Source organism: Ovis aries, unplaced genomic scaffold (genome assembly GCF_016772045.2).
Source record: "Ovis aries strain OAR_USU_Benz2616 breed Rambouillet unplaced genomic scaffold, ARS-UI_Ramb_v3.0 scaffold_83, whole genome shotgun sequence".
In the NCBI taxonomy this organism is placed as follows: domain Eukaryota; kingdom Metazoa; phylum Chordata; class Mammalia; order Artiodactyla; family Bovidae; genus Ovis; species Ovis aries.
The window spans coordinates 820,493-834,116 of record NW_024599826.1 but is presented as its reverse complement, the minus strand read 5'-3'; the positions used below and the strand labels follow the sequence as shown (position 1 = coordinate 834,116).

At 39.4% G+C, this 13,624-nt stretch overlaps 1 long non-coding RNA gene across 1 annotated transcript; it reads left to right on the top strand.

The window, feature by feature from the left end:
* The first annotated feature begins 245 nt into the window (after positions 1–245).
* On the top strand, positions 246–13,400 carry LOC132659113 (uncharacterized). The gene is made up of 2 exons (XR_009599081.1): positions 246–1,559; positions 11,021–13,400. It is a non-coding gene; the product is annotated as an uncharacterized LOC132659113 (long non-coding RNA).
* The last annotated feature ends 224 nt before the right edge of the window (positions 13,401–13,624 follow it).

The following is a 13,624-nucleotide window of genomic DNA, read 5'->3' as shown; positions in this document are numbered from 1 at the left end:
TGAACAGTGCTCCAGGACTCGGAAGGACCATTTGCCTATTCATTTCTAAGATGTTTGAAGTCTAAATACCATAGGAAGAAGATATAAGAATAATGTCACAGTGTAAAAAACACACAATTGCTATGAAATCTTCTGAAAGCTTTTAGAATCCAAACTAAGCACATGGTAGATTCAAATTTCTGTAATATAAATTGGATCATGTGACCCTTTCATTCAAAATGTCTTCAGTGGCATATCATTGTATTCAGAAGGAAGCCCCAGCTCTTTAGGTTTCATCAGTCTCTCTCTGGTCTTGGTTGTGCTGACTTTTGGGTTTATATGCCATGACTTTCCCATGATCAACCATATTTCTACCATAGGAAGTTTCCCACATTTTCTCCCAAGGCCATGGTCTCTTATCTTTGAACCTATGATATTTCTTCCTTCTTAGGCTCCATCTTTTCCTTTAAGCATTGCTCAAGCATCATCACCTTTTCAAAGTATTCTTTGACAACATTTACCTGGATTAGATACCATTATCTTTATCTCTCCTTAATCTTTCAAAGTACCTTGTCACTGTCTGCAGTCATTTTTCAATAGTATGCAAATTCCATGTCACATTCATTTCTGTGTCCATGAAGTCGATCACTATATCTTGCACGTTGAAAATGCTCTGTAATTGTTCAAAAGGAGCAAATGCCTCTACTTATTCAATGTGAAGAATATTTCCTATGGTAAGTAGCCATTCTTAGCCCTTCTAATGTTTGATTTTGGGGAATGCCCCCTTCCCATCCTGTGACATCATTGCTCCAAACTCCAAGTCACACTCTATATTGAAGAATGATATCAAAAGCACATGGCTTGTATTGTATTCTAACTTTGCCATTAGGTACTGTACTACCTAACAGAATAGGCCTGCTAAGGACATGCTTGGGTACCAGCAACAGTATTATTCTTTTAGGAAATTATATCTGTTATTCTATGAAAAAAGTGATTATGGGAAAAAATGGTTATTTGTTGACTTTCTTACATATCTAGTACAGTTTTGTATTATTTTTAATAAAAAATTATGTATGAAGAGACAGCACACTAATTTTAAAGCTGAGAACTTCTAGCGGCCTAAAACAGTCCCATTGCTACTAATTTACAAAGTTGAAGTATTCACTTTTCTATACCTCAACTTGATCTTATTTAGTAAATTAGCTAATAAAAGCTAACTCTCAAGGGATTTTGAAAAGTAAATGAATTAAAGTGCATGAACAAACATTGAGCAGTTGGTGACATATCTGAAATCCTTTCTTAATGCCAACAGTGATTACTAATTGATGGCCGCATTTATTTCTGAAAATTAAAATTTTAGTCATAGACATAAGATGGCCTTTGGGTATTCATTATCAACCCTGAGTTTGCATGTAGTGATGACCTGATGAATGAATCTACTCAAGTATCCTTGCCTGGAGAATCCCATGGACAAAGAGCCTGGCGGATTATAGTCCACAGTGTCGCGGAAGAGTCAGACACAACTGAAGAGACTTGGCACGAGACTTTTCCTGTCTTCTTTGTCATGGAAACTACAAAGCGTAAGACAATAACTTGTTATTAATACTAACAAATTCTCTGTAAATGATTGTGAGCATATATTATTTTTCTAGTCACACCTTGGGGCTTCCCTGGTGGCTCAGAGGGTAAAGAATCCACCTGCAATGCGTGAGACCTGGGTTTGATCCCTGGGTTGGGAAGATCCCTGGAGAAGGGAACAGCTACCCACTCCAGTATTCTTGCCTGGTGAATCCCATGGACAGAGGATCTTGGAGGGCTTCAGTGAAATCAACAGCCTCAGGTGTTTAGAATCTAGTACAGTAGTCATGTATGGATGTGAGAGTTGGACTATAAAGAAAGCTGAGTGCCTAAGAATTGATGCTTTTGAACTGTGGTGTTGGACAAGACTCTTGAGAGTCCGTTGGACTGCAAGGAGATCCAACCTGTCCATCCTAAAGGGAATCAGTCCTGAGTGTTCATTGGAAGGACTGATGCTGAAGCTGAAACTCCAATACTTTGGCCACCTGATGCAAACAGCTAACTGATTTGAAAAGACCCTGATGCTGGGAAAGATTGAAGGCGAGAGGAAAAGGGGATGACAGAGGATGAGATGGTTGGATGGCATCACCAACTCAATGGACATGAGTTTGAGTAAACTCCTGGAGTTGGTGATGGACAGGGAGGCCTGGCGTGCTGTGGTCCATGGGGTCTCGAAGAGTCGCGACTGAGCGACTGAACTGAACTGAACCATATCTCTGGTCCAGTGAGAACTTATGTTTGACTTGAAAAGTCAACCAGAATTAGCTGCCCCCAGCTGTGCATGCTCAGTCGCTTCAGTCATGTCCAACCCTTTGTGACCCCCATCCTCTGGACTGTAGCCCTCCAGCCTCCTGTGTTCATGGGGTGTTCTTGGCAAGATGACAGGAATGGGTTCCCATCCCCTGCTCCAGAGGCTCTTCCAGACCCAGGGATCAAATGCACGTCTCCTTCACTGGCAGGCAGATTCTTTATCACTAGCACCACCTGGGAAGCTCCCATCACCAGCACTACTACTCAACAACTACATAGACTTGGGAAACTCTCTGAGGCCAGTTTATTGATTTATAAAATGTACGCAATCATCTTTGTATTAGTGGTTGTAACAAAGCCTAAATGAGATACTGTTCCACAACATTGGACAGAAGAACCTGAACAAACTTTTTAGCCAACCTAATACTTTTAAAACTTTTTAAAAAATTTTTATTTTACTTTACAATACTGTATTGGTTTTGCCACCCATTGACATGAATCCGCCACGGGTGTACATGAGTTCCTGGGCTGGTGCACTGGGATGACCCAGAGAGATGATATGAGGAGAGAGGTTGGGGGTGGGGGGTCCAGGATTGGAAACTCATGTACTTTTTAAACTTTTCAACAGGGTGTAAGTCTAACATTTTGCTGTTATAAAAAGAACAATGAAAATCTAGCATATGGAGCAACAGATCACTTGTATCAGAAGAGATGTGTTTACTTTGTACTTGAAACACTTGCAAATCACCTGCAAATTATTTCACAGTGGAGATAATTAAAACTGTCCCCACCTTAATTCCAAATAGAGTTACTTTCTGGATTCCCACCTTGCCTACAGTCACATTTTAACAAGGATTATTATAAAACCCATTATGCATTTTCAAAACCTGCTATATTTTGCTGTTTTTACATGTTCACATTTGTCCCTAAACGTAAGAGCAACTGGATTCTAGTCTGGTCATGTTCAAAGTACTTGTACAATCTTGACCAAGCCCTGAAACTCTTAGATTAAAAGATGGTTTTGAATCTTTGGCTTTGGTCAAATTGGAGCAAAGGGCCTGTTTTTACTCTAAGATGTTATGATTGGGTCATTCTCTGTCCTCTCCGTCTCTTCTCCCTTCTCTTTTCTTCTCTCTCTTTCTCGTCCTCTCCACATCCTTCCCTTTCCTCCCCACTCGATTTCTTAAGGATCTGGACTAGCCTTGTAACTCTGGAATATAGCTTCTGTGGACTCCAGGTTCTCCTGGTTCAATGCCATGGTGTTTGACTGCCATGTAATCGTGAGGCTAGGCTAATCACCTTTATCCAGCTGTGAGTCAGTGGTGGAGGTGGAGAAGTGAGCTGGTCAACCATATGGGCTTGAGTGTAAGAAGACTTGACTTCAGATTCTGGCTCCTCCTCTTCTTGGGCTTCCCTGGTTGCTCAGAGGTAGCTTTGGGATATTATCAGCCCCTTTCCCTGTCTCTATTCCATTCTTCCTCAGCTTACAAAACTTCTTGAATATTTCTTCATTTATCTTCCCTTCCATGTTCTAACATGTCATCTTTTCCCATCATTTTCTCTTCAATCAAGCTGACAGCCACGTGGACATATTCAATTTTTTAACATATCAAAATATCTTCTGAGTCAAAAATGTGTTTTTTCTCCCTTAGGCTTAGATTGGCTTTCCTTATGCCCCAGTTGGTAAAGAATCCTCCTGCAATGCGGTAGACCTGGGTTCAATCACTTGGTTGGGAAGACCTCCTGGAGGAGGGCATGGCAACCCACTCCAGTATTCTGGCCTGGAGAATCCCATGGACTGTATAGTCCACTGGGTCTCCAAGAGTCAGACACGACTGAGTGACCTTCACTTTCAGGCTTAGATGACCCTGCCACCAGCTCCTGGCAAGGAAAAGTCCTTTCCATGATTCATACTTCAGGTTAAAATCTGACCTTTCCTGAGCACCCTTTCTAGACCCTCACACCATTTCCACCCAAAGTCCCATGTTTCTTCTATAACAGCAAGATATTGCCTTTATACACCTTTCTCAAATACAAATCATAAATCTACATATTTGCTTATCTTTACTGTATTATAAGATCCATGAAGAAAGTGCATTGTCTACTAGGTTTACTTCTCTTAGCAAGGTAGCAAATATAATATATAATAAATATAATAAAATATATTAAATAAAATATAATAAATGTAATTCTTAACTCAGCAGGTTAAGAATCCACCTGGAATGCAGAACACCCTGGTTTGATTCCAGGGTCAGGAATATTCCCTGGAGAAGAGATGGGCTCAGTCATGTCCAACTTTTTGCAACGCTATGGACTGTAACCTGCCAGGCTCCTCTGTCCATGAGGATTCTCCAGGCAAGAATACTGGAGTGATTTGCCATGCCCTCTTCCAGGGGATCTTACCAACGCAGGGATCAAAACAGATTCTCCTGAATTGTGGCATATTCTTTACTATTTGAGCCACCAGGGAAGCCCAAGAATACTGGAAAGGGTAGCCTATCTCTTCTGTAAAATGGGGAGCATAACCCTTACCCCACAGTCATTTGAATATCTGGAATTAGGACTTGGTGGCCTCTGAAAAACTGGTGCTTGTTATTTAACTGATAAGATCCAACTGATGAAATCAGAATGATTAATTTCACAGGAATATGAAAATGGAAAAGACACAAAAGGGCAAGGACCTGAATGTAATTCTTCTGTTACCTTCTACAATACTGCTCATATAATTCTATGGCTTCTTAGCTCCAGCCTCTGAACTGAACTCCAAAGGCCGTTCACAGTGCCCAGATGGGCTCTTGGTCAGCTCCTCTGAGGTTCATCTCTGAAAAGAGAAGGTGTGTGGACCTGGAGCATGAAGCAGGTTATCTGTGGTGCCCTCTTTAGTTGTGCGTGCCTTCTCTTTCCACACTTTTCCTCTGTAACCTGATTTGCAGATTGGAACAGGGCTTATCTCCTCTTGAAACTAGTTTTCCCCATTTATTAAGTTGAGAGTGTAATAAAATATCCAGGTTTGCATAAGATTGATGAGAACTGAATACCTACTTTGTATGATCCTAGGAAGCATGTTAGCCACACAAGACCTCAGTTTCTACGTGTGTGTGTGTGTTATATCACTTCAGTTGTGTCTGACTCTCCACCAGGCTCCTCTGTCCTTGGGACTCTCCAGGCAAGAATACTTTACCCACTGAGCCACCTGTTCTAATTTAATTTCACAGACTTTGTATTAATTTGTTTTCACCAAGCGCAAGAACTAAGTATTTTCACTCCACCCTACATATGTAGAGGGATTCCCCAGCAGCTCAGCTGTGAAGAATCCACCAGAAATAGAGGAGATGCACAAACCTGGGTTCGATTCCTGGGTCGGGAAGACTCCCTGGAGGAGGGCATGACAACCCACTCCAGTGTTCTTGCCTAGAAAATCCCCAAGGACAGAGGAGCCTGGTGGGCTACAGTCCATGGGGTCATAAAGGGTTGGACATGACTGAAGCAAATTAGTACACAGCACAAATATTTTTCCTACCATCTAATCAGTAGAGAAGCTTTCCCAAATCATGGTAGCTATTCTCTCTGTCTTCCTAAAGACCAGTCTGGGAAAATAACCAAGGTAGATATTTCATAATTACATAATACTTACAAACCAATGTAAGTGATATAGATGAGGACTTGCTGGGGGGTTATCCATGTGAATTGGAATATAAGGGGTAGGTTCACGGGTGGAGTTACATAGATTTGAATGACGGAAATGGGGGCACAAAAATAAGACCTCTGTTTGAAATCCATCAGGAGATGTATTTTTGCTCAGTAAGGCCATAAGCCAGCTTGGGCATTTTTTTTTTTTCCTTTAATCTATCTTTCCTAGTTCTTTGACATAAATTGTGACCTTGATAGACTGAGTTATTTATCTAGAACTTTCTCATTGCTGATTTAGCATAAGGTAGCCTACTTTTTTATAAGCCATATCTCTTTTGAGAATTAGTTAATTAATGTTTGTATATTAACTAATTAGCATTATCAGATTTTTTTTTCCTCAAAAACTCTGTAAAATACAAAGTGACTTCCGAGGTAAACCATGTCAGCCATACTAGGTAAGGAAGGGGATACAAGTGAGTCCCTCTGAACTCAGACTTGGACGTGGGCAAAGATTTTCCAAGCAAGACACAGTATGAGCACTGGAGTGGCTAAGGCTAATGAAAAGCATCTTTGTCCTTCTGTAGGACAAACACAGCCGGCTCTTTCCTCACCAGGAGTGGGTTCTCAATGACTGTTATGCCTGGATGTTAGAGAAGAGTCCCTCCAATTGACAAATGCTGATAGAAATAGGAAGGGCTTCGGTTACAAGCTGCTGAGAATAACACTTTGTGCGCTGAGATGTGCTCTTTCAGCATCATCATTCATTGTAAAGGGAACTGTGTAAACAGGCTGAGAGCTGTGGTCTGCTGATTCCTGCTAGGTGTTCAGATTATACATGGGGAGTTATGACAGGTCCATTAGAACATAGTATATTGAGATCAACCAAAAAATATAATCACTGTGAAAGATCTGTTTGTCATTAACATCATAATTGAATGGACTTCCCACTTTTAGATGAAAGCAGTCATTTTATCTTAACAAGTGGAACTGCCTTTGTTTGGTGAATGGAGCCAAAAATATCCACCTCTTGATTTGTTGTGCGATTGAATGATGGAGGATACACAGATTGCCTGGCACATAGAAATTTCACAATTAAGTGTGAGTTTAAGTCACCCTTTTCCTTTGGAGCTAATATATACAGCATTCACTCAGGAAGTGCTTGTTGAGTGAATAAGTTATCTGACCACATGTAAATGCAAAGGGGAGAGTAGAGTTCAAGCCTGAACAGCACTACATTTGAATTCATTTTTCTTAAAGAAATTGCTATAGTTTGTTTAGCTTGTTTTCATAAGATTGATTTTTGAGTGAGTAAACTGGAGGAAGGGTAGAACTAGACAGCATTTCCTTAGGTTTCAGGAACACAGTACCCCATGCTCCCTGATTACCTTCTGTTTCAGCAACAGTACGCAGATTCAAAAATATGTGGATGTTTTCTTTCAAAAATCCAAAGTATATAGGAAATTGAAAAAAAAAATGCAGGACACATTTGCTGTGCAGTTGAAAAAGCAAATGTATTATAGGGCTAGAGAAGGGTCAGATATTTTCCCAGGATTTCATCAGGCAAAGAAGTAGGTGAAAGATAGGAAACTGGCTCAGGTATGCTCACTGATCTATTTTATAGTCACAGAAACCCAATCTCTTTGTATCAGTGTCAGGGCTGGCTGCATTATTTACAGTGCGCAGTATAGAATGAAAATGTGAAAACTGACCTCTGTTTAAAAATATAAAACATCCCCTTTCTTCCAGGGACTCTTTCTCCACCTGTGAACGGTGTTTTTAATGTGCCATTAATGGTATCCTCCTTCAGGCTAGGGATGCTCCTGGGACTTAGGTAGACCTCCCCAGGCTCCCTGGCTCCACCCTGCAAATCAGCTCATGTGCCCAGCCCACCAGCTGAGGATCCCCCCTCCCACCAGCCATGCTCAGCCCGAGTGAGACGGCATCTCCCCTTTGGATCTGTTGCCACCCACCCATCCCCAGTGATCTGCCCTGGGACATATACCTGACTAGGAGATGGGCAGAGGGTCATCTGCTGAACTGTGTTTAGCTGAAGGCAAGGAAGGATGATACAATGCTTCAACTTATACTTAAGTATGGCTGCAGAGCACACATACTTAAACCTGACTCTCCCTGTAGGTGCCCAGGTTACTGAGTGGCATGGGAGAGGGCAGGTTGGATGGGACCTAGAAATGCCAGCTAGCAGAGAAACAGTCACTAGAAAACTCATTGCAGGGGAGAGAAAAGGTAGGCTGCCAGATAAGGGATGTCTTTGAGCTGAGTCTTCAAACCCCGAGAGCATGCTCAGTCACCCCATTGGAATTTACTTCCAAAACACAAATTCAAAGATATTGAGACATTCAAGACGTCTTTAACTGCAGAACGTTAAACCTAAATGTAGAACCCTCTGGCTATGGAGACCTGTGTGACTGCTCTGGCTGTGCATCCGTGAGACCAACCTTGGCCCGAACAAATATGAGAGATGACAGGTATTACATTCTTCTGACAGGGAGGTGATTTCCAGAATTAAATGACCTTCAGAAGAGTGTGCAGCAGTGGGGTGGGGTGGAGTGAGGGAGAGCTAATCAACAGTTTTGATCTCAAAGTTGCAATCTTAACTATTTCAAGGCAGATGAGCTAGTGCTCAAGGGCTGCAGGGCAGCAGAGAGCTCAGGGGCAAGATAGCTCTAAAATAACTGGGATTTGGTAACTTTCTCCGTTTCCCACAGATCTCAACATCCATTGGATTTGGCCTTAACATATACTCAAAATGAAGAGGCATGTATCTGAGCCAGGGTCATGAAAGGATTGAAAATAGTTCTCCCAATTAACTAGGGCTTCATCCTATCTGACCGTGGGAAATTTTTTCTGTTCCTCCACGCTTTAGTTCCTGTATTTGTAAAATGAGCATAGTAATCCCCTTGTAGAGTTTTTGGAGAGTTAAATGGACTAAAATTTGTGAAAAATGCCTTATTACTTCAGGAAACTAATCTTTATTTGAAGTAGTTGTTAGTTTCTTTCCTTTCTTCTGTTTCTTCCTTAGGGCATCTCTCAGGATGTAATCTGATTGTTTCGTAAGTCACTGAACGATTCATCTAACTAAGAGGTTAAAGTGTGTAGCTGTAAATTTAGAGAGACTTTAATAGAACTAGTGGCTCAAACAATAAACAATCTGCCTGCAGTGTAGGACACCTGGTTTGGTCCCTGGATTCGGAAGATCCCCTGAAGAATGGCACAGCAATCCACTCCAGTACTCTTGCCTGGAGAATCCCATGGACAGATGAGCCTGGTGGGCTATAGTTCATGGGCCCGCAAAAAGTCTGATACTACTGAACAACTAACACTTTCACTTTGATAGCAACATACCTTGTGAAATCAGTGATATATTGATAGTACCCTCAAGATGAGAAAGCCACAGGGCATAATAAAGGCTCTTTAGGCTGAAGACAATTCCTAAATGCATTTTTGTGAACCTTGAAACTCATTCCCCAGTACAGGCAAAATAAACGCAATCAGAGACTTATTTACTCAGTGGGCGAAGTTTCGCAGCTGCTAACTTGGCCTGTATCTGTAATTTGGGGGTGATCATTAAAAGTTTGGGGTATTGGAAAAGCTCTAGAAATCAAGTATTTATCTGGGGGATGGCTGCTATCTTGCCCTTGACTTTAAGCAAGTTTCTTCACACATCTGAACCTCCATGATTCATCTAGGAATAACAGGGATGAGCTTGGAAGAGGGGTTGACCAATGTATAATGGTATACCCATCTTGGATTCAGAGTAGAGGCAATCTACAGGAAACTGCTACATAAAGGAGTGAGGTGAATCTGATGATCTAATATCTAGTTTGGAAACATAATTGTACCATTGGAATAAACAGTTTCAACCTTCCACTGGGTTCTGTGCATCTAATTTAATTTTTAGAGAAAGATATATGTAAATAAACTGAAAGAAATGTCTTCTAGATTTCAAAACGTCCTGTTATATGCTGAATGTTTGCACCCTCCCAAAATTCCTATGTTGAAGCCCTCCTTCAAATATGATGATATTTGGAGGTGAGGCCTCAGGGATGTTTAGATGATGTTTGTAAGGATGGGGCTCCCACAATTGGATTAATGTCCTTCTAAGGAGAGAAAGGGAGTCAACTTTCTCTGTTTCTTCATCACATGAGGACAAAGAGAGAAGATGGCAAGAAGTTGTACTCCACTGGGAACCATATCCACCAGCATCCACACCTTAGATTTCCCAGCCTTCAGAGCTATGAGAAATAAATGTCTTGTTTAAGCCACCCAGTCTGTGGTATTTTATTATAGCCACCCAAGCTGATAAAGAGAATTCTGTAAAACTTTTTGAGAAGAGGATGGGTTTTGAACTAAGGTTTAATGTTCAGGTAAACTCAAATGAGTCCATGAAGTTGCAAAGAATTGGACATGACTTAGCAATTGAACAACAGCAAAAACTCTAATTATATGGTCTTTCATTGTTCCAGCCACAAGCAGAATTTCTATATTTTAATGAGCTTTTACTGGATGACATAATTGTCTTCTTATTAAACACAAAGTACAGACTATGAAACTTTATCTTAAAACTTAGGTGCAGAACTAAATGTTAACCATATAAATTGTTTTTATAAAATTAGTTAATTTAGATTATTCTGATGGTTGGCCCCTTCATTAGTGTAAGTAATTAGGAACTGACCAATTTCTTTTTAACTGTAGCCTAAAATGAAGAAACTGTAAGGCAATGGCACCCCACTCCAGTACTCTTGTCTGGAAAATCCCATGGACAGAGGAGCCTGGTAGACTGCAGTCCATGAGGTCACTAAGAGTCGGACACGACTGAGTGGCTTCACTTTCACTTTTCACTTTCATGCGTTGGAGAAGGAAATGGTAACCCACTCCAGGGTTCTTGCCTGGAGAATCCCAGGGATGGTGGAGCCTGATGGGCTGCCGTCTATAGGGTCGCACAGAGTTGGACACGACTGAAGCAACTTAGCAGCAGCAGCAGCAGCAGGATGCTTTCTACCTAGATTTGCAAATTAATGATTAGCATTTGTTGAAATTCTTTTCAAATCTTGATTACCTATAGAATGAAGATTTTTATACGGGTAAAAATGCAGAAGCATGACGTGACTAACACCTTGAACACTGGCTTCCCTTGTGGCTCAGACGGTAAAGCGTCCACCTGCGATGCAGGAGACCTGGGTTCAATCCCTGGGTCAGGAAGATCCCATGAAGAAGGAAATGGCAACCCACTCCAGTACTCTTGCCTGAAAAATCCCATAGGTGGAGGAGCCTGGGACCTTAAAGTCCATGGGGTCACAAAGAGTTGGACTTGACTGAGCGACTTCACTTTCTTTCTTTTGAACATTGTAACTAGTATTTATTAATTTGCATTTTATATGAAATCAACAACTGAAGAGTAACTTTAAGATTGCTGCTTTTGCACATATAGTGTCAAGCCAGCTGTTAGTTAGACTAAGAGAATCTGTTCTATAACCACATAGATCTTTAGTTATTATCTTTTCTTGTGTTCTTCTGCTTTTCGCTATTTGATACTAGAAGTGATTTAATGAATATATTTGTTGGATAAGTAGTTCTAATCAAAGATATATAATTCAATTTTTTAAGTATTATTGAAAATAAAATGTTATTCAGAAATATAATTCGTTAATATAGCATTACTTTTCTCTCAGATATGGGCATTTGACCCTTAAACTCCATATAATATGATATAGGTATGCATATGGCTAATTTAGAAAATATACTAATTTGGAAAAAGGCATCAGGATATCCTCAAAACAAGAGGGAACACTGGACTCATGTTGCACACTGGTGTGAAAACAGAATTGAATCATTCAGGCCATTAAAAAAACAACCAGACAGAATGATTTAATGAAAATAAGATATCACACAGGACATGCTATTGAAATAAGACAGAGGAATGTTATTTATTTGACTTTTAAACACATTGAAATCCATTATATTGGATTTAGATCAAGGACCAGGTAATGGAATTGCAGGTTCCAAAGATGCTGAGTGAGATTAGGCAGTGATCTGGCGCTGCAATTTGCAGATGCTTCCTTGATGGATGTTTGTTTTCCTCATTGGGCACAGCATTTCCCACGGACTGCTGATACCAAAAACATCAAGATGTGTTACTGAGAAAATATCTATTGCAGTGATGTACCTTGTGTATTTAAAATCCAAGATAGATCATTTTAACATGTTTTCTTTTAGGAATAATCAGGTAATAAAGTAAATAATGCTAATGGACAGAGAAGGAACGTAGTGAAAATTTATCTTTATTAAACTTTTATCAGATTATAGATAACATAATCTTGCCAAACAAGTTGAAAATTACAGTTTTTAAAAAGGGAAAATTGAATGTATTTTTAAATTAATATATCTTTTTGGAAACAAACAAACAAACAAAACTCCTTATACCAGCATACTACTAGCATAGTAATGAGTTGTATTTCCACGTCTGTTTTCTAGCACTAATTTTCGTAAATTTGTCAATGAATGCATCAATATCAAGGTCCAATATTTGTGATCGATTGCCAATGTCACCAAATCTGATCTGTCAGTCTGCTTCTGTTCATTGTTGATCAGAAAATACTTTAATTTTTGAAAATTTTCTTTAATATGGTATGCATATACTTTCATATTATATATACATTTATTTTACATAATATGCATGTACACTTATATATGTTTTATACATAAAAATATATATATTTACACACGCATGTATATATAAATGTGGGAAGGATGGAAGAGAGGAGAGTCTGGCAGAAATATACAACAGATCCCAGTATAAAATGAATTCCAGGAATTTCAGTACTATCTGTATTTTATTTCTTAATAGTAAACTTCAAAAACTTCAGATGTCTTTATCACTAAAAGAATTTAAACAAAAATATAAAACCCAAGTGACCACATAGAATGAATGATGGAAGAAGAGTAACTCAAGTTGCATTTCTGTGCCTTTATATATTCTCTGTGCTGTTATTGTTTATTTTGAGTCAATTGTTTAATATAAGAATAAGTACATAAAATGAAAATTAGTAGGACTAGTAGTGACCTTTGGGCTCACTCCCTTTTTTTTTCCCCCTTTCAATTTGTAGTGTACTCATAATAGTAATGGACCTAACTACCTGGCAGAATTCTGTAAAGATAGAATGAGAGATGCAAAAGTTCTTGATAAAATTAATAGGCCTAAACACATTTAGGCCTATTGTTAATACTATTTCATAATAACTGCTGAAGAGAAATAAAAATAAATCGCATCATTAACTATTATGGATAATAGTAAAACACAGAAAAATGCTACCTTCCTGAGGGTTTTCTTTTGCTGATTACATGAAATGTTTAGCTTTTATAAATTGTATATTTATAAAAGAAATGCACATCTGTGGACTAAAATATAAACAAGTACATTGTAATAAAATTTTTTTAAAAAGCAACCACAAGTCTTCTTCCCTTCCCAGAGAAGGCTGTTGTTAACATTTTAATGTAGGAAAAGCTTTCCTGAAATTTATTAGGCTCAAAGATCCAAACAAGCACAGGTGCAAGGTGATTCTCTTTTTAGAAAGGAGTATATCTTGATTGTTCATATTCATATCTGAAGTTCAGAGTATCAGGTTGCCTCTGCTGGATGTAAGAAATATCGATGGAATGTAATTTGCCC